At 56.4% G+C, this 19,694-nt stretch overlaps 7 non-coding genes and 2 pseudogenes across 7 annotated transcripts; all 9 read right to left on the reverse strand.

The window, feature by feature from the left end:
- Positions 1 to 459: 459 nt before the first annotated feature.
- LOC138512652 (U1 spliceosomal RNA) lies at positions 460 to 623 on the reverse strand. Its single transcript, XR_011281446.1, has one exon. It is a non-coding gene; the product is annotated as a U1 spliceosomal RNA (small nuclear RNA).
- Positions 624 to 1,571: 948 nt separating this feature from the next.
- LOC138512653 (U1 spliceosomal RNA) lies at positions 1,572 to 1,735 on the reverse strand. Its single transcript, XR_011281447.1, has one exon. It is a non-coding gene; the product is annotated as a U1 spliceosomal RNA (small nuclear RNA).
- Positions 1,736 to 2,677: 942 nt separating this feature from the next.
- On the reverse strand, positions 2,678 to 2,841 carry LOC138512655 (U1 spliceosomal RNA). The gene has a single exon (XR_011281448.1). It is a non-coding gene; the product is annotated as a U1 spliceosomal RNA (small nuclear RNA).
- A 945-nt stretch (positions 2,842 to 3,786) lies between these two features.
- LOC138512656 (U1 spliceosomal RNA) lies at positions 3,787 to 3,950 on the reverse strand. The gene has a single exon (XR_011281449.1). It is a non-coding gene; the product is annotated as a U1 spliceosomal RNA (small nuclear RNA).
- Positions 3,951 to 4,870: 920 nt separating this feature from the next.
- On the reverse strand, positions 4,871 to 5,034 carry LOC138512684 (U1 spliceosomal RNA). Its single transcript, XR_011281472.1, has one exon. It is a non-coding gene; the product is annotated as a U1 spliceosomal RNA (small nuclear RNA).
- Positions 5,035 to 5,870: 836 nt separating this feature from the next.
- LOC138512658 (U1 spliceosomal RNA) lies at positions 5,871 to 6,034 on the reverse strand. Its single transcript, XR_011281450.1, has one exon. It is a non-coding gene; the product is annotated as a U1 spliceosomal RNA (small nuclear RNA).
- Positions 6,035 to 6,953: 919 nt separating this feature from the next.
- Positions 6,954 to 7,117, reverse strand: LOC138512659 (U1 spliceosomal RNA). Its single transcript, XR_011281451.1, has one exon. It is a non-coding gene; the product is annotated as a U1 spliceosomal RNA (small nuclear RNA).
- A 936-nt stretch (positions 7,118 to 8,053) lies between these two features.
- LOC138512794 (U1 spliceosomal RNA) lies at positions 8,054 to 8,191 on the reverse strand (annotated as a pseudogene).
- A 6,206-nt stretch (positions 8,192 to 14,397) lies between these two features.
- On the reverse strand, positions 14,398 to 14,535 carry LOC138512765 (U1 spliceosomal RNA; annotated as a pseudogene).
- Positions 14,536 to 19,694: the final 5,159 nt, after the last annotated feature.

Raw genomic sequence — 19,694 nt, forward strand, 5'->3', positions numbered from 1 at the left:
AATCAATTCATGTGGGCATAGAGCAAACCAGGCCTAAGGCCTTTGGGAGCAGGGTATCGCGCCCCAAGCCCCTCACGCCTTCCCGAACGCTCCCAAACGCGGTCAGACCCCTCGCCGGGCAGAGCCCTCGCCGGGCCCAGGCCGAGGGGGCTTGGCAAGGCTAGCAGCCCGCAAAGGCCAGGGTGAGGCTGAAGGGGCGACAGGCCTGCAGCCCTGGGAAAGGCTGCAGGGCCTGGCCGGCCTTCCGACAAGACGGGGCCTTCTGCCACCTCCCTGGGCCAGCCTCCAGAGTGGGGAGACAGTGATCTCCCAGCATCCCTTTCGGCAGAGGGCTTTGCATGAGGCATGCCATCTGTAGGCCAGGGCTCCATAGTGCAGGACAGCCAGGCCTGGAGCAGCAACAGCAACCAGCAGGCCGACAAGTCATTTTTTTTTGTTCTATTTTTTGAAACCAAAGATCAGGGGAAAGCGCGAACGCAGTCCCCCACTACCAGAAATTATGCAGTCGAGTATCCCGCATTTGGGGACATCGCAGGGGTCAGCACATCCGGTGTGCAATGGATGAGCCTCACCCTGGGAGAACCACCTTAGTGATCATGGTGTCTCCCCTGCCAGGTAAGTATGAGTTGGTTCAGGAACAGCACGGCTGGCCCCTCTTGTGTGGCACTGGAGACACAGGGTGGCATCGTGCGGAACGGCTTTCCCACAATGCTCAGTTTCCAGCGAGATTTGCATCTGGTGATGGCAGCCGGCCGCCCACCCATCGTACAGGCCCAAAAAGGGAGGGGGAAGGCCTTTTGTTGCTTGGCATTTGTATTTTTTTCGACCCTTTCTTTTTCTGCTGCAGCTCCTTCTTCTCCTCCTCCTCCTCCTCCTCCGTACGGCTTGGCTTTTGTTTTTTTTTTTCTATCCCCCTTTCTTTTTCTGCTGCTCTTCTTCTGCTCCTCCTCCTCCTCCTCCTCCTCCTCCTCCTCCTCCTCCTCCTCCGGTCGCCCCTTTCGCCCAGGGTCAGAGGCCAGCAGGGCCCTGTGTTGTTGCGCATGCTTGCAGTCGTTCCTTCTCTGGCATAGTCAGTGTCGTCCGGGGTGCCTGCTGGTGGAAAGAGAAGCAGAAATCAATTCATGTGGGCATAGAGCAAACCAGGCCTAAGGCCTTTGGGAGCAGGGTATCGCGCCCCAAGCCCCTCACGCCTTCCCGAACGCTCCCAAACGCGGTCAGACCCCTCGCCGGGCAGAGCCCTCGCCGGGCCCAGGCCGAGGGGGCTTGGCAAGGCTAGCAGCCCGCAAAGGCCAGGGTGAGGCTGAAGGGGCGACAGGCCTGCAGCCCTGGGAAAGGCTGCAGGGCCTGGCCGGCCTTCCGACAAGACGGGGCCTTCTGCCACCTCCCTGGGCCAGCCTCCAGAGTGGGGAGACAGTGATCTCCCAGCATCCCTTTCGGCAGAGGGCTTTGCATGAGGCATGCCATCTGTAGGCCAGGGCTCCATAGTGCAGGACAGCCAGGCCTGGAGCAGCAACAGCAACCAGCAGGCCGACAAGTCATTTTTTTTTGTTCTATTTTTTGAAACCAAAGATCAGGGGAAAGCGCGAACGCAGTCCCCCACTACCAGAAATTATGCAGTCGAGTATCCCGCATTTGGGGACATCGCAGGGGTCAGCACATCCGGTGTGCAATGGATGAGCCTCACCCTGGGAGAACCACCTTAGTGATCATGGTGTCTCCCCTGCCAGGTAAGTATGAGTTGGTTCAGGAACAGCACGGCTGGCCCCTCTTGTGTGGCACTGGAGACACAGGGTGGCATCGTGCGGAACGGCTTTCCCACAATGCTCCGTTTCCAGCGAGATTTGCATCTGGTGATGGCAGCCGGCCGCCCACCCATCGTACAGGCCCAAAAAGGGAGGGGGAAGGCCTTTTGTTGCTTGGCATTTGTATTTTTTTCGACCCTTTCTTTTTCTGCTGCAGCTCCTTCTTCTCCTCCTCCTCCTCCTCCTCCGTACGGCTTGGCTTTTGTTTTTTTTTTTCTATCCCCCTTTCTTTTTCTGCTGCTCTTCTTCTGCTCCTCCTCCTCCTCCTCCTCCTCCTCCTCCTCCTCCTCCGGTCGCCCCTTTCGCCCAGGGTCAGAGGCCAGCAGGGCCCTGTGTTGTTGCGCATGCTTGCAGTCGTTCCTTCTCTGGCATAGTCAGTGTCGTCCGGGGTGCCTGCTGGTGGAAAGAGAAGCAGAAATCAATTCATGTGGGCATAGAGCAAACCAGGCCTAAGGCCTTTGGGAGCAGGGTATCGCGCCCCAAGCCCCTCACGCCTTCCCGAACGCTCCCAAACGCGGTCAGACCCCTCGCCGGGCAGAGCCCTCGCCGGGCCCAGGCCGAGGGGGCTTGGCAAGGCTAGCAGCCCGCAAAGGCCAGGGTGAGGCTGAAGGGGCGACAGGCCTGCAGCCCTGGGAAAGGCTGCAGGGCCTGGCCGGCCTTCCGACAAGACGGGGCCTTCTGCCACCTCCCTGGGCCAGCCTCCAGAGTGGGGAGACAGTGATCTCCCAGCATCCCTTTCGGCAGAGGGCTTTGCATGAGGCATGCCATCTGTAGGCCAGGGCTCCATAGTGCAGGACAGCCAGGCCTGGAGCAGCAACAGCAACCAGCAGGCCGACAAGTCATTTTTTTTTGTTCTATTTTTTGAAACCAAAGATCAGGGGAAAGCGCGAACGCAGTCCCCCACTACCAGAAATTATGCAGTCGAGTATCCCGCATTTGGGGACATCGCAGGGGTCAGCACATCCGGTGTGCAATGGATGAGCCTCACCCTGGGAGAACCACCTTAGTGATCATGGTGTCTCCCCTGCCAGGTAAGTATGAGTTGGTTCAGGAACAGCACGGCTGGCCCCTCTTGTGTGGCACTGGAGACACAGGGTGGCATCGTGCGGAACGGCTTTCCCACAATGCTCCGTTTCCAGCGAGATTTGCATCTGGTGATGGCAGCCGGCCGCCCACCCATCGTACAGGCCCAAAAAGGGAGGGGGAAGGCCTTTTGTTGCTTGGCATTTGTATTTTTTTCGACCCTTTCTTTTTCTGCTGCAGCTCCTTCTTCTCCTCCTCCTCCTCCTCCTCCTCCGTACGGCTTGGCTTTTGTTTTTTTTTTTCTATCCCCCTTTCTTTTTCTGCTGCTCTTCTTCTGCTCCTCCTCCTCCTCCTCCTCCTCCTCCTCCTCCTCCTCCGGTCGCCCCTTTCGCCCAGGGTCAGAGGCCAGCAGGGCCCTGTGTTGTTGCGCATGCTTGCAGTCGTTCCTTCTCTGGCATAGTCAGTGTCGTCCGGGGTGCCTGCTGGTGGAAAGAGAAGCAGAAATCAATTCATGTGGGCATAGAGCAAACCAGGCCTAAGGCCTTTGGGAGCAGGGTATCGCGCCCCAAGCCCCTCACGCCTTCCCGAACGCTCCCAAACGCGGTCAGACCCCTCGCCGGGCAGAGCCCTCGCCGGGCCCAGGCCGAGGGGGCTTGGCAAGGCTAGCAGCCCGCAAAGGCCAGGGTGAGGCTGAAGGGGCGACAGGCCTGCAGCCCTGGGAAAGGCTGCAGGGCCTGGCCGGCCTTCCGACAAGACGGGGCCTTCTGCCACCTCCCTGGGCCAGCCTCCAGAGTGGGGAGACAGTGATCTCCCAGCATCCCTTTCGGCAGAGGGCTTTGCATGAGGCATGCCATCTGTAGGCCAGGGCTCCATAGTGCAGGACAGCCAGGCCTGGAGCAGCAACAGCAACCAGCAGGCCGACAAGTCATTTTTTTTTGTTCTATTTTTTGAAACCAAAGATCAGGGGAAAGCGCGAACGCAGTCCCCCACTACCAGAAATTATGCAGTCGAGTATCCCGCATTTGGGGACATCGCAGGGGTCAGCACATCCGGTGTGCAATGGATGAGCCTCACCCTGGGAGAACCACCTTAGTGATCATGGTGTCTCCCCTGCCAGGTAAGTATGAGTTGGTTCAGGAACAGCACGGCTGGCCCCTCTTGTGTGGCACTGGAGACACAGGGTGGCATCGTGCGGAACGGCTTTCCCACAATGCTCCGTTTCCAGCGAGATTTGCATCTGGTGATGGCAGCCGGCCGCCCACCCATCGTACAGGCCCAAAAAGGGAGGGGGAAGGCCTTTTGTTGCTTGGCATTTGTATTTTTTTCGACCCTTTCTTTTTCTGCTGCAGCTCCTTCTTCTCCTCCTCCTCCTCCTCCTCCTCCGTACGGCTTGGCTTTTGTTTTTTTTTTTCTATCCCCCTTTCTTTTTCTGCTGCTCTTCTTCTGCTCCTCCTCCTCCTCCTCCTCCTCCTCCTCCGGTCGCCCCTTTCGCCCAGGGTCAGAGGCCAGCAGGGCCCTGTGTTGTTGCGCATGCTTGCAGTCGTTCCTTCTCTGGCATAGTCAGTGTCGTCCGGGGTGCCTGCTGGTGGAAAGAGAAGCAGAAATCAATTCATGTGGGCATAGAGCAAACCAGGCCTAAGGCCTTTGGGAGCAGGGTATCGCGCCCCAAGCCCCTCACGCCTTCCCGAACGCTCCCAAACGCGGTCAGACCCCTCGCCGGGCCCAGGCCGAGGGGGCTTGGCAAGGCTAGCAGCCCGCAAAGGCCAGGGTGAGGCTGAAGGGGCGACAGGCCTGCAGCCCTGGGAAAGGCTGCAGGGCCTGGCCGGCCTTCCGACAAGACGGGGCCTTCTGCCACCTCCCTGGGCCAGCCTCCAGAGTGGGGAGACAGTGATCTCCCAGCATCCCTTTCGGCAGAGGGCTTTGCATGAGGCATGCCATCTGTAGGCCAGGGCTCCATAGTGCAGGACAGCCAGGCCTGGAGCAGCAACAGCAACCAGCAGGCCGACAAGTCATTTTTTTTTGTTCTATTTTTTGAAACCAAAGATCAGGGGAAAGCGCGAACGCAGTCCCCCACTACCAGAAATTATGCAGTCGAGTATCCCGCATTTGGGGACATCGCAGGGGTCAGCACATCCGGTGTGCAATGGATGAACCTCACCCTGGGAGAACCACCTTAGTGATCATGGTGTCTCCCCTGCCAGGTAAGTATGAGTTGGTTCAGGAACAGCACGGCTGGCCCCTCTTGTGTGGCACTGGAGACACAGGGTGGCATCGTGCGGAACGGCTTTCCCACAATGCTCCGTTTCCAGCGAGATTTGCATCTGGTGATGGCAGCCGGCCGCCCACCCATCGTACAGGCCCAAAAAGGGAGGGGGAAGGCCTTTTGTTGCTTGGCATTTGTATTTTTTTCGACCCTTTCTTTTTCTGCTGCAGCTCCTTCTTCTCCTCCTCCTCCTCCTCCTCCTCCTCCGGTCCCCCCTTTCGCCCAGGGTCAGAGGCCAGCAGGGCCCTGTGTTGTTGCGCATGCTTGCAGTCGTTCCTTCTCTGGCATAGTCAGTGTCGTCCGGGGTGCCTGCTGGTGGAAAGAGAAGCAGAAATCAATTCATGTGGGCATAGAGCAAACCAGGCCTAAGGCCTTTGGGAGCAGGGTATCGCGCCCCAAGCCTTCCCGAACGCTCCCAAACGCGGTCAGACCCCTCGCCGGGCAGAGCCCTCGCCGGGCCCAGGCCGAGGGGGCTTGGCAAGGCTAGCAGCCCGCAAAGGCCAGGGTGAGGCTGAAGGGGCGACAGGCCTGCAGCCCTGGGAAAGGCTGCAGGGCCTGGCCGGCCTTCCGACAAGACGGGGCCTTCTGCCACCTCCCTGGGCCAGCCTCCAGAGTGGGGAGACAGTGATCTCCCAGCATCCCTTTCGGCAGAGGGCTTTGCATGAGGCATGCCATCTGTAGGCCAGGGCTCCATAGTGCAGGACAGCCAGGCCTGGAGCAGCAACAGCAACCAGCAGGCCGACAAGTCATTTTTTTTTGTTCTATTTTTTGAAACCAAAGATCAGGGGAAAGCGCGAACGCAGTCCCCCACTACCAGAAATTATGCAGTCGAGTATCCCGCATTTGGGGACATCGCAGGGGTCAGCACATCCGGTGTGCAATGGATGAGCCTCACCCTGGGAGAACCACCTTAGTGATCATGGTGTCTCCCCTGCCAGGTAAGTATGAGTTGGTTCAGGAACAGCACGGCTGGCCCCTCTTGTGTGGCACTGGAGACACAGGGTGGCATCGTGCGGAACGGCTTTCCCACAAGATTTGCATCTGGTGATGGCAGCCGGCCGCCCACCCATCGTACAGGCCCAAAAAGGGAGGGGGAAGGCCTTTTGTTGCTTGGCATTTGTATTTTTTTCGACCCTTTCTTTTTCTGCTGCAGCTCCTTCTTCTCCTCCTCCTCCTCCTCCTCCGTACGGCTTGGCTTTTGTTTTTTTTTTTCTATCCCCCTTTCTTTTTCTGCTGCTCTTCTTCTGCTCCTCCTCCTCCTCCTCCTCCTCCTCCTCCTCCGGTCGCCCCTTTCGCCCAGGGTCAGAGGCCAGCAGGGCCCTGTGTTGTTGCGCATGCTTGCAGTCGTTCCTTCTCTGGCATAGTCAGTGTCGTCCGGGGTGCCTGCTGGTGGAAAGAGAAGCAGAAATCAATTCATGTGGGCATAGAGCAAACCAGGCCTAAGGCCTTTGGGAGCAGGGTATCGCGCCCCAAGCCCCTCACGCCTTCCCGAACGCTCCCAAACGCGGTCAGACCCCTCGCCGGGCAGAGCCCTCGCCGGGCCCAGGCCGAGGGGGCTTGGCAAGGCTAGCAGCCCGCAAAGGCCAGGGTGAGGCTGAAGGGGCGACAGGCCTGCAGCCCTGGGAAAGGCTGCAGGGCCTGGCCGGCCTTCCGACAAGACGGGGCCTTCTGCCACCTCCCTGGGCCAGCCTCCAGAGTGGGGAGACAGTGATCTCCCAGCATCCCTTTCGGCAGAGGGCTTTGCATGAGGCATGCCATCTGTAGGCCAGGGCTCCATAGTGCAGGACAGCCAGGCCTGGAGCAGCAACAGCAACCAGCAGGCCGACAAGTCATTTTTTTTTGTTCTATTTTTTGAAACCAAAGATCAGGGGAAAGCGCGAACGCAGTCCCCCACTACCAGAAATTATGCAGTCGAGTATCCCGCATTTGGGGACATCGCAGGGGTCAGCACATCCGGTGTGCAATGGATGAGCCTCACCCTGGGAGAACCACCTTAGTGATCATGGTGTCTCCCCTGCCAGGTAAGTATGAGTTGGTTCAGGAACAGCACGGCTGGCCCCTCTTGTGTGGCACTGGAGACACAGGGTGGCATCGTGCGGAACGGCTTTCCCACAATGCTCCGTTTCCAGCGAGATTTGCATCTGGTGATGGCAGCCGGCCGCCCACCCATCGTACAGGCCCAAAAAGGGAGGGGGAAGGCCTTTTGTTGCTTGGCATTTGTATTTTTTTCGACCCTTTCTTTTTCTGCTGCAGCTCCTTCTTCTCCTCCTCCTCCTCCTCCTCTTCCGTACGGCTTGGCTTTTGTTTTTTTTTTTCTATCCCCCTTTCTTTTTCTGCTGCTCTTCTTCTGCTCCTCCTCCTCCTCCTCCTCCTCCTCCTCCGGTCGCCCCTTTCGCCCAGGGTCAGAGGCCAGCAGGGCCCTGTGTTGTTGCGCATGCTTGCAGTCGTTCCTTCTCTGGCATAGTCAGTGTCGTCCGGGGTGCCTGCTGGTGGAAAGAGAAGCAGAAATCAATTCATGTGGGCATAGAGCAAACCAGGCCTAAGGCCTTTGGGAGCAGGGTATCGCGCCCCAAGCCCCTCACGCCTTCCCGAACGCTCCCAAACGCGGTCAGACCCCTCGCCGGGCAGAGCCCTCGCCAGGCCCAGGCCGAGGGGGCTTGGCAAGGCTAGCAGCCCGCAAAGGCCAGGGTGAGGCTGAAGGGGCGACAGGCCTGCAGCCCTGGGAAAGGCTGCAGGGCCTGGCCGGCCTTCCGACAAGACGGGGCCTTCTGCCACCTCCCTGGGCCAGCCTCCGGAGTGGGGAGACAGTGATCTCCCAGCATCCCTTTCGGCAGAGGGCTTTGCATGAGGCATGCCATCTGTAGGCCAGGGCTCCATAGTGCAGGACAGCCAGGCCTGGAGCAGCAACAGCAACCAGCAGGCCGACAAGTCATTTTTTTTTGTTCTATTTTTTGAAACCAAAGATCAGGGGAAAGCGCGAACGCAGTCCCCCACTACCAGAAATTATGCAGTCGAGTATCCTGCATTTGGGGACATAGCAGGGGTCAGCACATCCGGTGTGCAATGGATGAGCCTCACCCTGGGAGAACCACCTTTTTTTTTTTTTTTGTAAAAATATCTTTATTAAGTGCTTAAAGATGATACAAGGGTAATAAAGTCAATTCAAAAAGAAGACTTGTGTGGCAATTACATTCCCCCCTCAAAGCAGAAGGGGTAGTTTCAATTTTACTTTGGGCATTTTGGGTGGGTACATATATATTTTCTGTTCAGAGTCTGTGGTTTACAAAGTGTTCGTGTTTTGCCTGAGTAGGCAAGGAGTTCCCTTTTTCTTTATTTTATTTTTGGATGATTGCCTGGGCTGGGGGTTTTACTCAGGGCCCCCATCTTCCAGGCTGTCCTTGATTTCATAGTCTCTTAGCAGGCTGTGTACCATCCTGCGGCAGGCTTCGGTTGTCAGCAGTTCATCATTGAGGACCAGGCGTTTCCTTGCGTAGAGGAGAATGTCCTTCATGCAGCAGAGGATCCTCCAGCCGTTCTGTATTGCCTCTACTGTGTGGGTCTGTGCAAAGAGTCCATACAGCACAGACTGTTGTATAATGTCTTGGGGCGGGATGTGAGCACTCAACTCAGTGTTCAGGGCCCTGCGCAGTTTCCTTGCAAAGGGGCATGCCCAGAAGAGGTGGTACGCTGTTTCCTCTGCCGGGCACCCCCTTGGGCAGCTCCTGTGTGGGCAGAGGCCCCGTCTGTTCATGAATGCTCGCACAGATAGTGCCCCCCTCACCGTCAGCCAGGCGATGTCCTTGTGAATATTCAGGAGTTTGTTTGATGCCACATTTTCCCACACCTGGGTAACTGTGGCCGCTGGAAAGTCCTCAATGGGATCTGTGGTGTCTTGGGACCGGATCAGGTTGTGGATTGTCCTTGGGTTCCACAATGCAGGCACCACCCCCTGAAGGCCAAAATCTGCGATGAACTTTTCCATCTCCCTGTAGTACCAAGGGAGCGTCCAGTTGTACGGGGCCCTGTTTTCCCACTTGTCCCAGCCTAGCCTCCTCCATGTTGGTGTGAGGAAGAAGCGGAAAAGGAGGTAGGCTGAGTGGGTCTTGTTGGCGTTGCCCAGGGAAATCCTGACGCAGGTGCAGGCGAAGCAGGCCCGCAGTCTTGTAGGGAGGTCCGGGATTCCTTTCCCTCCTTTGCGCGGTTCCTTGTACATGGATGATCTCTTAACTCTGTCCATCTTTGAGCCCCAGACAAAGTGGAAGACCATGGCGTTGATGGTCCGCGCTTCTCTGGCTTGGAGGGGCCACGCTTGGGCCACATACTGCAGGACAGGCAGCGCATCATTTCTCAGCACCAGAGCCTTCCCTTCCATGCTCAGTTTGCGGAGACTCCAGAGACCCAGTTTCTGTTTGACCTTGGCCAGGCGTTCCTTCCAGCTTTTCAGCGCTGCCCCCTCCTTCCCATACCAGACCCCAAGGATCTTGATGAAATCCTTCTCGATTGGGAAGGGAAGGGGCTCCTGGTTGCTATCCCAGTGTCCAAACAGCATGGTTTGGGATTTTGCTGCATTTATCTTTGCGCCCGATGCCTGGCCAAAGTCTTCGCAGGTCCTCAGAAGCTCTGACACCGATGGACTGTCTGCACAGAAGAGGGTGACATCATCCATGTAGAGAGAACACTTCACCTCTCTTCTCGCGTCTCCTGGTGCCGGGATGCCTCTGATGTCTGGGTTATTCCGGATGTACTCCGCCAAGAGCTCTATAATGCAAACAAACAGAGGGGGCGAGAGAGGACAGCCCTGCCTAACCCCAGACTTTACTGGAAAGGGGTCTGTTTTCCAACCATTCACCATGACTGAACTGAATATGTCTTTATACATTACTCTAACATAACTGCAGAAGAATTCCCCCAGCCCAAACCCTCTGAGTACCCTGTCCATGAATTCATGGGAGACGCGGTCGAAGGCCTTCTCCTGGTCAAGGCACACCAGCGCTGCCCGAACCTTGCGGTCCGTGACATACTGGATTGTGTCCCTGATCAGGGCGAGGCTGTCAGCGACCCTACGTCCAGGGACCCCACAGGTCTGGTCGGGGTGGACAATCTCACCGATAGCACCCCTGAGTCTAGTCGCCATTGTCTTTGCCAGAATCTTGTAGTCCACGTTTAGGAGAGAGATGGGCCTCCAGTTCTTGAGGTCACACTTCTCTCCCTTCCGTTTGTACAAGAGCGTGATGATACTTTCTCTCATAGACTGAGGCATGCTACCACCTGCGACCATCTCTTTGTACACCTCGAGTAGGTCTGGTCCTACTATGTCCCACATAGTGACGTAAAATTCGGCTGGGAGACCGTCACTTCCCGGTGTTTTGCCTGTCTTGAAAGATTTGGTCGCAAGGTGCAGCTCCTGCAGTGTGAGGGGAGCATTCAGTGCGGCTTGCGCTGCTGGGGAGACCGTTCTTGGGATACCCGACAGAAACTTTTCTGCCTGGTGTCCCACTGACCTCTTCTCCGCATAGAGGTCCCCATAAAAGTCAGTCGCCACCTTCATTATGCCATCCCTTGAGTTACAGAGTTTTCCCTCCTTGTCGCGCAGTTCAACCAGAGGGGTGTGCGCAGCGTAGACTTTCCTGAAGAAGAAGGAGTTGCATTTCTCCCCCTTTTCCAGGTTCTCCACTTTGGACCGGAAGATGATGCCCCTGGACTCATCCCGAAAGTGCTGGCTCAGCCCTTTCTTGACTTCCTCCAGGGGAACCCTTACGTCCCATCCCTTGAGTTGGAGGTCGTGCAGCTCCTGTAGCTCTCGCTGCAGTTTTTTACACTCCCTCTTCCTCCCCTGAGCTTTCCTCCTCCCCGCATTCTTAAAAAAATCTTGGACCTTTCCCTTGACCCATTCCCACCACTCCCCTGTCGACTGGAAGCCATCCTTCATTTCCTGCCATGACCTGTACATCTCCCTTAGGTCGGCTTCCAGTCTCTCTTCTCTCAGCAGGGAGCTGTTCAACTTCCAGGCTCCCGGTCCTGCTAGGAACTTGCCCGTCAGTTCACCCTGGAAGTGGATAGCTCGATGGTCAGAGAAGTGGACAGGTATCATAGTACTCTGTCCCCCCCTCACTGTTTGGGAGGTGAAGACAAAGTCTATCCTAGAGTGCAGGGAGCCATCTGGGGAGCTCCAGGAGAAGTTCCTGCCGTTAGGCCCCATTGACCCTATTACATCTTTCAAGGATGCCTCGTGCACCATCTCCGCCAGGAGCTTTGCTGCGGCATCCATCCACCCAGAACCCGCCCTCAGACCTATGCGTCCTCCCTCTTTCAAGACACAATTAAAATCCCCACCCATCAATATTGTTCTGGTGGTGACCAGCAGTGGCCTCAGGCGCTGGAGAATTTCCATCCGCTCATCTACATCTGAGGGGGCGTACACAGCCATGAGCCTCACCGGCTCCCCCGCCCACGAGCCGTCAACGACAAGAGCTCTGCCGCATTCAAGCTCGGTGACGGAGTCGGCCGTGAAACGCTTCCCTCTGACTAAGATGGCTACACCTGTAGCCCTAGTGCTGTTCCCCCCTGACCAATATGAGGGGCCTAGAGTCCACTGGTCCTCCAGGTGTCTGTAGGACTGGGAATAAGGGATGGCACATTCCGATAGAAAATAAACATCACTATTCTGGCTAGCCAAAAAACTCAGGGTGCTAGCGCATCTGCTCTTGTCCTTAACGCTTCTCACATTTATGGAAAATAATGAAATAGCCATAATAATGTTTAAAGGTTTAGCTTAAACTAATAAAATTCAGTTCATGGCATATTGGTTTTACTCACAGGGCAGAGCTACATACCAGGCTGTCCACCCTCTCGCTGCGGCTCCAGGACCGGACCCTCTGCGGTTGCTGTGTGGTGCTGTTCTGGTGCTGCTCCGCCTGTCTGCATTGCTTTGGTGCTCTCTGCCTCGGCGCCCGGCTGGGCTGTTGTCATCCTTGCCTGGGTTCCTCCAATTTGTTCTTCGACCTCGCTCTCCATGTCCTCTGCTTCTTCTTCTGCCTCCTGCGGGAGGGGGGATGAGGCCATTTGATCGGCCATGAACCTCATTTCCTGCAGGACCAGAGTGACTTGGTCCCCTCTCATCTCCATTTCCTCTTGCTCTGCCTCAACCCCCAGTGGGTCGAAGCTGTTGCTGGTGCTGAGGGGTTTTTTGGGCGCCCCCTGCATAGTGTCGGAGGACTCCTTTAGCCTCCTCTTTCTGCTGTTTGAATCCACTTTGGTCCAAGGACCCCCCTCTGCGTCCTCAGCGTTGGGCTGGAGAACCAGCTGTTGTGTCTCGCTGGTCTCTGGTATGGTGCTGAGTGCGGGGTCTGTTTCACGGTCCTGGGCTTCCTCTGGTGTGGCGGCCGGCTTGGTCACCTTAGGTTTGCCCTCTTTTTTGTCCTTCCTTTGGGCCGCAGTAGGAGGTGCCTCCTGTGGCGCCTCTTCTCATGGGGGGCTGTTGCCTCTGCGTAGGATCTGGCCCTGCTGGGGCAGTCCCTAAAGCGGTGGCCTTCCTGCCCGCAGAGGTTGCAAGCTACCTCCATCGTGCAGTCCTTGGCTGTGTGTCCCTCTTGCTTACAGTTCCTGCATGTTAGGGCGGCGCAGTCCCTGCCCGTGTGGCCCGGCTTGCCACACCTGTTGCAGAGCCTCGGCTGCCCAGCGTAATACAGGTATCCAGCGTCCCTGCCAATGGCGAAGCTGGATGGGGGGTGGCGGGTCCCGTCCGTTGCTCCCGGGTCTTCCGGCAGCTTGGCCGTGACGTGCCACTTTCCATCCCAGATTCCATTGCTGTCTAAAGACCTCACGGGGTCTTTCAGCAGTGTGCAGTGCCTGCGGAGGAAGGTGGTGACATCCTGCACATGCACGTGGGGGTTGTAAATGTGCACGGTCATCTTCTTCACTCCCATCTGCTGCTGGCATTCCATAGAGAAGTCTGCAAAGGGCTTCTCCTCTCTTCTGCTCCAGCACATGGTCCAGTAGCGGCGGCAGCTTTCCCCTGAGGCCATGGTGACCAGGTATGTCCCTGATGCTGGGAACACCTGCAGACACCAGACCTCGGAGGGGGCAAAGCCCAGGCCTGTGAGCATCAGCCTGGAGAAGGTCTCCCTGCTCAGCTGGGGTATGCTGCCGTCCGCATCTGGTTTCCTCTTCATCCGGATGGTGTTCTTCATCCCGGGGGTCAGTTGTCCAGCCATCTCGACGTCGCGGTAGTCCTTCTTCTGTTTCTCCCGTCGCAGGTCCCGAAATTCGCTGCAAAAACGAACGCTCCAAAAGCACTTAAAAGTGCCGTTTTTTTTAGCTCATCAGCTAATTGCAGCTCCTTAGGGAATGCAGGCCAAGAAAGAACCATGTGATCATGGTGTCTCCCCTGCCAGGTAAGTATGAGTTGGTTCAGGAACAGCACGGCTGGCCCCTCTTGTGTGGCACTGGAGACACAGGGTGGCATCGTGCGGAACGGCTTTCCCACAATGCTCCGTTTCCAGCGAGATTTGCATCTGGTGATGGCAGCCGGCCGCCCACCCATCGTACAGGCCCAAAAAGGGAGGGGGAAGGCCTTTTGTTGCTTGGCATTTGTATTTTTTTCGACCCTTTCTTTTTCTGCTGCAGCTCCTTCTTCTCCTCCTCCTCCTCCTCCTCCGTACGGCTTGGCTTTTGTTTTTTTTTTTCTATCCCCCTTTCTTTTTCTGCTGCTCTTCTTCTGCTCCTCCTCCTCCTCCTCCTCCGGTCCCCCCTTTCGCCCAGGGTCAGAGGCCAGCAGGGCCCTGTGTTGTTGCGCATGCTTGCAGTCGTTCCTTCTCTGGCATAGTCAGTGTCGTCCGGGGTGCCTGCTGGTGGAAAGAGAAGCAGAAATCAATTCATGTGGGCATAGAGCAAACCAGGCCTAAGGCCTTTGGGAGCAGGGTATCGCGCCCCAAGCCCCTCACGCCTTCCCGAACGCTCCCAAACGCGGTCAGACCCCTCGCCGGGCCCAGGCCGAGGGGGCTTGGCAAGGCTAGCAGCCCGCAAAGGCCAGGGTGAGGCTGAAGGGGCGACAGGCCTGCAGCCCTGGGAAAGGCTGCAGGGCCTGGCCGGCCTTCCGACAAGACGGGGCCTTCTGCCACCTCCCTGGGCCAGCCTCCAGAGTGGGGAGACAGTGATCTCCCAGCATCCCTTTCGGCAGAGGGCTTTGCATGAGGCATGCCATCTGTAGGCCAGGGCTCCATAGTGCAGGACAGCCAGGCCTGGAGCAGCAACAGCAACCAGCAGGCCGACAAGTCATTTTTTTTTGTTCTATTTTTTGAAACCAAAGATCAGGGGAAAGCGCGAACGCAGTCCCCCACTACCAGAAATTATGCAGTCGAGTATCCCGCATTTGGGGACATCGCAGGGGTCAGCACATCCGGTGTGCAATGGATGAGCCTCACCCTGGGAGAACCACCTTTTTTTTTTTTTTTGTAAAAATATCTTTATTAAGTGCTTAAAGATGATACAAGGGTAATAAAGTCAATTCAAAAAGAAGACTTGTGTGGCAATTACATTCCCCCCTCAAAGCAGAAGGGGTAGTTTCAATTTTACTTTGGGCATTTTGGGTGGGTACATATATATTTTCTGTTCAGAGTCTGTGGTTTACAAAGTGTTCGTGTTTTGCCTGAGTAGGCAAGGAGTTCCCTTTTTCTTTATTTTATTTTTGGATGATTGCCTGGGCTGGGGGTTTTACTCAGGGCCCCCATCTTCCAGGCTGTCCTTGATTTCATAGTCTCTTAGCAGGCTGTGTACCATCCTGCGGCAGGCTTCGGTTGTCAGCAGTTCATCATTGAGGACCAGGCGTTTCCTTGCGTAGAGGAGAATGTCCTTCATGCAGCAGAGGATCCTCCAGCCGTTCTGTATTGCCTCTACTGTGTGGGTCTGTGCAAAGAGTCCATACAGCACAGACTGTTGTATAATGTCTTGGGGCGGGATGTGAGCACTCAACTCAGTGTTCAGGGCCCTGCGCAGTTTCCTTGCAAAGGGGCATGCCCAGAAGAGGTGGTACGCTGTTTCCTCTGCCGGGCACCCCCTTGGGCAGCTCCTGTGTGGGCAGAGGCCCCGTCTGTTCATGAATGCTCGCACAGATAGTGCCCCCCTCACCGTCAGCCAGGCGATGTCCTTGTGAATATTCAGGAGTTTGTTTGATGCCACATTTTCCCACACCTGGGTAACTGTGGCCGCTGGAAAGTCCTCAATGGGATCTGTGGTGTCTTGGGACCGGATCAGGTTGTGGATTGTCCTTGGGTTCCACAATGCAGGCACCACCCCCTGAAGGCCAAAATCTGCGATGAACTTTTCCATCTCCCTGTAGTACCAAGGGAGCGTCCAGTTGTACGGGGCCCTGTTTTCCCACTTGTCCCAGCCTAGCCTCCTCCATGTTGGTGTGAGGAAGAAGCGGAAAAGGAGGTAGGCTGAGTGGGTCTTGTTGGCGTTGCCCAGGGAAATCCTGACGCAGGTGCAGGCGAAGCAGGCCCGCAGTCTTGTAGGGAGGTCCGGGATTCCTTTCCCTCCTTTGCGCGGTTCCTTGTACATGGATGATCTCTTAACTCTGTCCATCTTTGAGCCCCAGACAAAGTGGAAGACCATGGCGTTGATGGTCCGCGCTTCTCTGGCTTGGAGGGGCCACGCTTGGGCCACATACTGCAGGACAGGCAGCGCATCATTTCTCAGCACCAGAGCCTTCCCTTCCATGCTCAGTTTGCGGAGACTCCAGAGACCCAGTTTCTGTTTGACCTTGGCCAGGCGTTCCTTCCAGCTTTTCAGCGCTGCCCCCTCCTTCCCATACCAGACCCCAAGGATCTTGATGAAATCCTTCTCGATTGGGAAGGGAAGGGGCTCCTGGTTGCTATCCCAGTGTCCAAACAGCATGGTTTGGGATTTTGCTGCATTTATCTTTGCGCCCGATGCCTGGCCAAAGTCTTCGCAGGTCCTCAGAAGCTCTGACACCGATGGACTGTCTGCACAGAAGAGGGTGACATCATCCATGTAGAGAGAACACTTCACCTCTCTTCTCGCGTCTCCTGGTGCCGGGATGCCTCTGATGTCTGGGTTATTCCGGATGTACTCCGCCAAGAGCTCTATAATGCAAACAAACAGAGGGGGCGAGAGAGGACAGCCCTGCCTAACCCCAGACTTTACTGGAAAGGGGTCTGTTTTCCAACCATTCACCATGACTGAACTGAATATGTCTTTATACATTACTCTAACATAACTGCAGAAGAATTCCCCCAGCCCAAACCCTCTGAGTACCCTGTCCATGAATTCATGGGAGACGCGGTCGAAGGCCTTCTCCTGGTCAAGGCACACCAGCGCTGCCCGAACCTTGCGGTCCGTGACATACTGGATTGTGTCCCTGATCAGGGCGAGGCTGTCAGCGACCCTACGTCCAGGGACCCCACAGGTCTGGTCGGGGTGGACAATCTCACCGATAGCACCCCTGAGTCTAGTCGCCATTGTCTTTGCCAGAATCTTGTAGTCCACGTTTAGGAGAGAGATGGGCCTCCAGTTCTTGAGGTCACACTTCTCTCCCTTCCGTTTGTACAAGAGCGTGATGATACTTTCTCTCATAGACTGAGGCATGCTACCACCTGCGACCATCTCTTTGTACACCTCGAGTAGGTCTGGTCCTACTATGTCCCACATAGTGACGTAAAATTCGGCTGGGAGACCGTCACTTCCCGGTGTTTTGCCTGTCTTGAAAGATTTGGTCGCAAGGTGCAGCTCCTGCAGTGTGAGGGGAGCATTCAGTGCGGCTTGCGCTGCTGGGGAGACCGTTCTTGGGATACCCGACAGAAACTTTTCTGCCTGGTGTCCCACTGACCTCTTCTCCGCATAGAGGTCCCCATAAAAGTCAGTCGCCACCTTCATTATGCCATCCCTTGAGTTACAGAGTTTTCCCTCCTTGTCGCGCAGTTCAACCAGAGGGGTGTGCGCAGCGTAGACTTTCCTGAAGAAGAAGGAGTTGCATTTCTCCCCCTTTTCCAGGTTCTCCACTTTGGACCGGAAGATGATGCCCCTGGACTCATCCCGAAAGTGCTGGCTCAGCCCTTTCTTGACTTCCTCCAGGGGAACCCTTACGTCCCATCCCTTGAGTTGGAGGTCGTGCAGCTCCTGTAGCTCTCGCTGCAGTTTTTTACACTCCCTCTTCCTCCCCTGAGCTTTCCTCCTCCCCGCATTCTTAAAAAAATCTTGGACCTTTCCCTTGACCCATTCCCACCACTCCCCTGTCGACTGGAAGCCATCCTTCATTTCCTGCCATGACCTGTACATCTCCCTTAGGTCGGCTTCCAGTCTCTCTTCTCTCAGCAGGGAGCTGTTCAACTTCCAGGCTCCCGGTCCTGCTAGGAACTTGCCCGTCAGTTCACCCTGGAAGTGGATAGCTCGATGGTCAGAGAAGTGGACAGGTATCATAGTACTCTGTCCCCCCCTCACTGTTTGGGAGGTGAAGACAAAGTCTATCCTAGAGTGCAGGGAGCCATCTGGGGAGCTCCAGGAGAAGTTCCTGCCGTTAGGCCCCATTGACCCTATTACATCTTTCAAGGATGCCTCGTGCACCATCTCCGCCAGGAGCTTTGCTGCGGCATCCATCCACCCAGAACCCGCCCTCAGACCTATGCGTCCTCCCTCTTTCAAGACACAATTAAAATCCCCACCCATCAATATTGTTCTGGTGGTGACCAGCAGTGGCCTCAGGCGCTGGAGAATTTCCATCCGCTCATCTACATCTGAGGGGGCGTACACAGCCATGAGCCTCACCGGCTCCCCCGCCCACGAGCCGTCAACGACAAGAGCTCTGCCGCATTCAAGCTCGGTGACGGAGTCGGCCGTGAAACGCTTCCCTCTGACTAAGATGGCTACACCTGTAGCCCTAGTGCTGTTCCCCCCTGACCAATATGAGGGGCCTAGAGTCCACTGGTCCTCCAGGTGTCTGTAGGACTGGGAATAAGGGATGGCACATTCCGATAGAAAATAAACATCACTATTCTGGCTAGCCAAAAAACTCAGGGTGCTAGCGCATCTGCTCTTGTCCTTAACGCTTCTCACATTTATGGAAAATAATGAAATAGCCATAATAATGTTTAAAGGTTTAGCTTAAACTAATAAAATTCAGTTCATGGCATATTGGTTTTACTCACAGGGCAGAGCTACATACCAGGCTGTCCACCCTCTCGCTGCGGCTCCAGGACCGGACCCTCTGCGGTTGCTGTGTGGTGCTGTTCTGGTGCTGCTCCGCCTGTCTGCATTGCTTTGGTGCTCTCTGCCTCGGCGCCCGGCTGGGCTGTTGTCATCCTTGCCTGGGTTCCTCCAATTTGTTCTTCGACCTCGCTCTCCATGTCCTCTGCTTCTTCTTCTGCCTCCTGCGGGAGGGGGGATGAGGCCATTTGATCGGCCATGAACCTCATTTCCTGCAGGACCAGAGTGACTTGGTCCCCTCTCATCTCCATTTCCTCTTGCTCTGCCTCAACCCCCAGTGGGTCGAAGCTGTTGCTGGTGCTGAGGGGTTTTTTGGGCGCCCCCTGCATAGTGTCGGAGGACTCCTTTAGCCTCCTCTTTCTGCTGTTTGAATCCACTTTGGTCCAAGGACCCCCCTCTGCGTCCTCAGCGTTGGGCTGGAGAACCAGCTGTTGTGTCTCGCTGGTCTCTGGTATGGTGCTGAGTGCGGGGTCTGTTTCACGGTCCTGGGCTTCCTCTGGTGTGGCGGCCGGCTTGGTCACCTTAGGTTTGCCCTCTTTTTTGTCCTTCCTTTGGGCCGCAGTAGGAGGTGCCTCCTGTGGCGCCTCTTCTCATGGGGGGCTGTTGCCTCTGCGTAGGATCTGGCCCTGCTGGGGCAGTCCCTAAAGCGGTGGCCTTCCTGCCCGCAGAGGTTGCAAGCTACCTCCATCGTGCAGTCCTTGGCTGTGTGTCCCTCTTGCTTACAGTTCCTGCATGTTAGGGCGGCGCAGTCCCTGCCCGTGTGGCCCGGCTTGCCACACCTGTTGCAGAGCCTCGGCTGCCCAGCGTAATACAGGTATCCAGCGTCCCTGCCAATGGCGAAGCTGGATGGGGGGTGGCGGGTCCCGTCCGTTGCTCCCGGGTCTTCCGGCAGCTTGGCCGTGACGTGCCACTTTCCATCCCAGATTCCATTGCTGTCTAAAGACCTCACGGGGTCTTTCAGCAGTGTGCAGTGCCTGCGGAGGAAGGTGGTGACATCCTGCACATGCACGTGGGGGTTGTAAATGTGCACGGTCATCTTCTTCACTCCCATCTGCTGCTGGCATTCCATAGAGAAGTCTGCAAAGGGCTTCTCCTCTCTTCTGCTCCAGCACATGGTCCAGTAGCGGCGGCAGCTTTCCCCTGAGGCCATGGTGACCAGGTATGTCCCTGATGCTGGGAACACCTGCAGACACCAGACCTCGGAGGGGGCAAAGCCCAGGCCTGTGAGCATCAGCCTGGAGAAGGTCTCCCTGCTCAGCTGGGGTATGCTGCCGTCCGCATCTGGTTTCCTCTTCATCCGGATGGTGTTCTTCATCCCGGGGGTCAGTTGTCCAGCCATCTCGACGTCGCGGTAGTCCTTCTTCTGTTTCTCCCGTCGCAGGTCCCGA

The sequence above is a fragment of the Ambystoma mexicanum genome, chromosome 6p, assembly GCF_040938575.1.
Source record: "Ambystoma mexicanum isolate Mex_15411 chromosome 6p, UKY_AmexF1_1, whole genome shotgun sequence".
Taxonomy (NCBI): Eukaryota; Metazoa; Chordata; class Amphibia; order Caudata; family Ambystomatidae; genus Ambystoma; species Ambystoma mexicanum.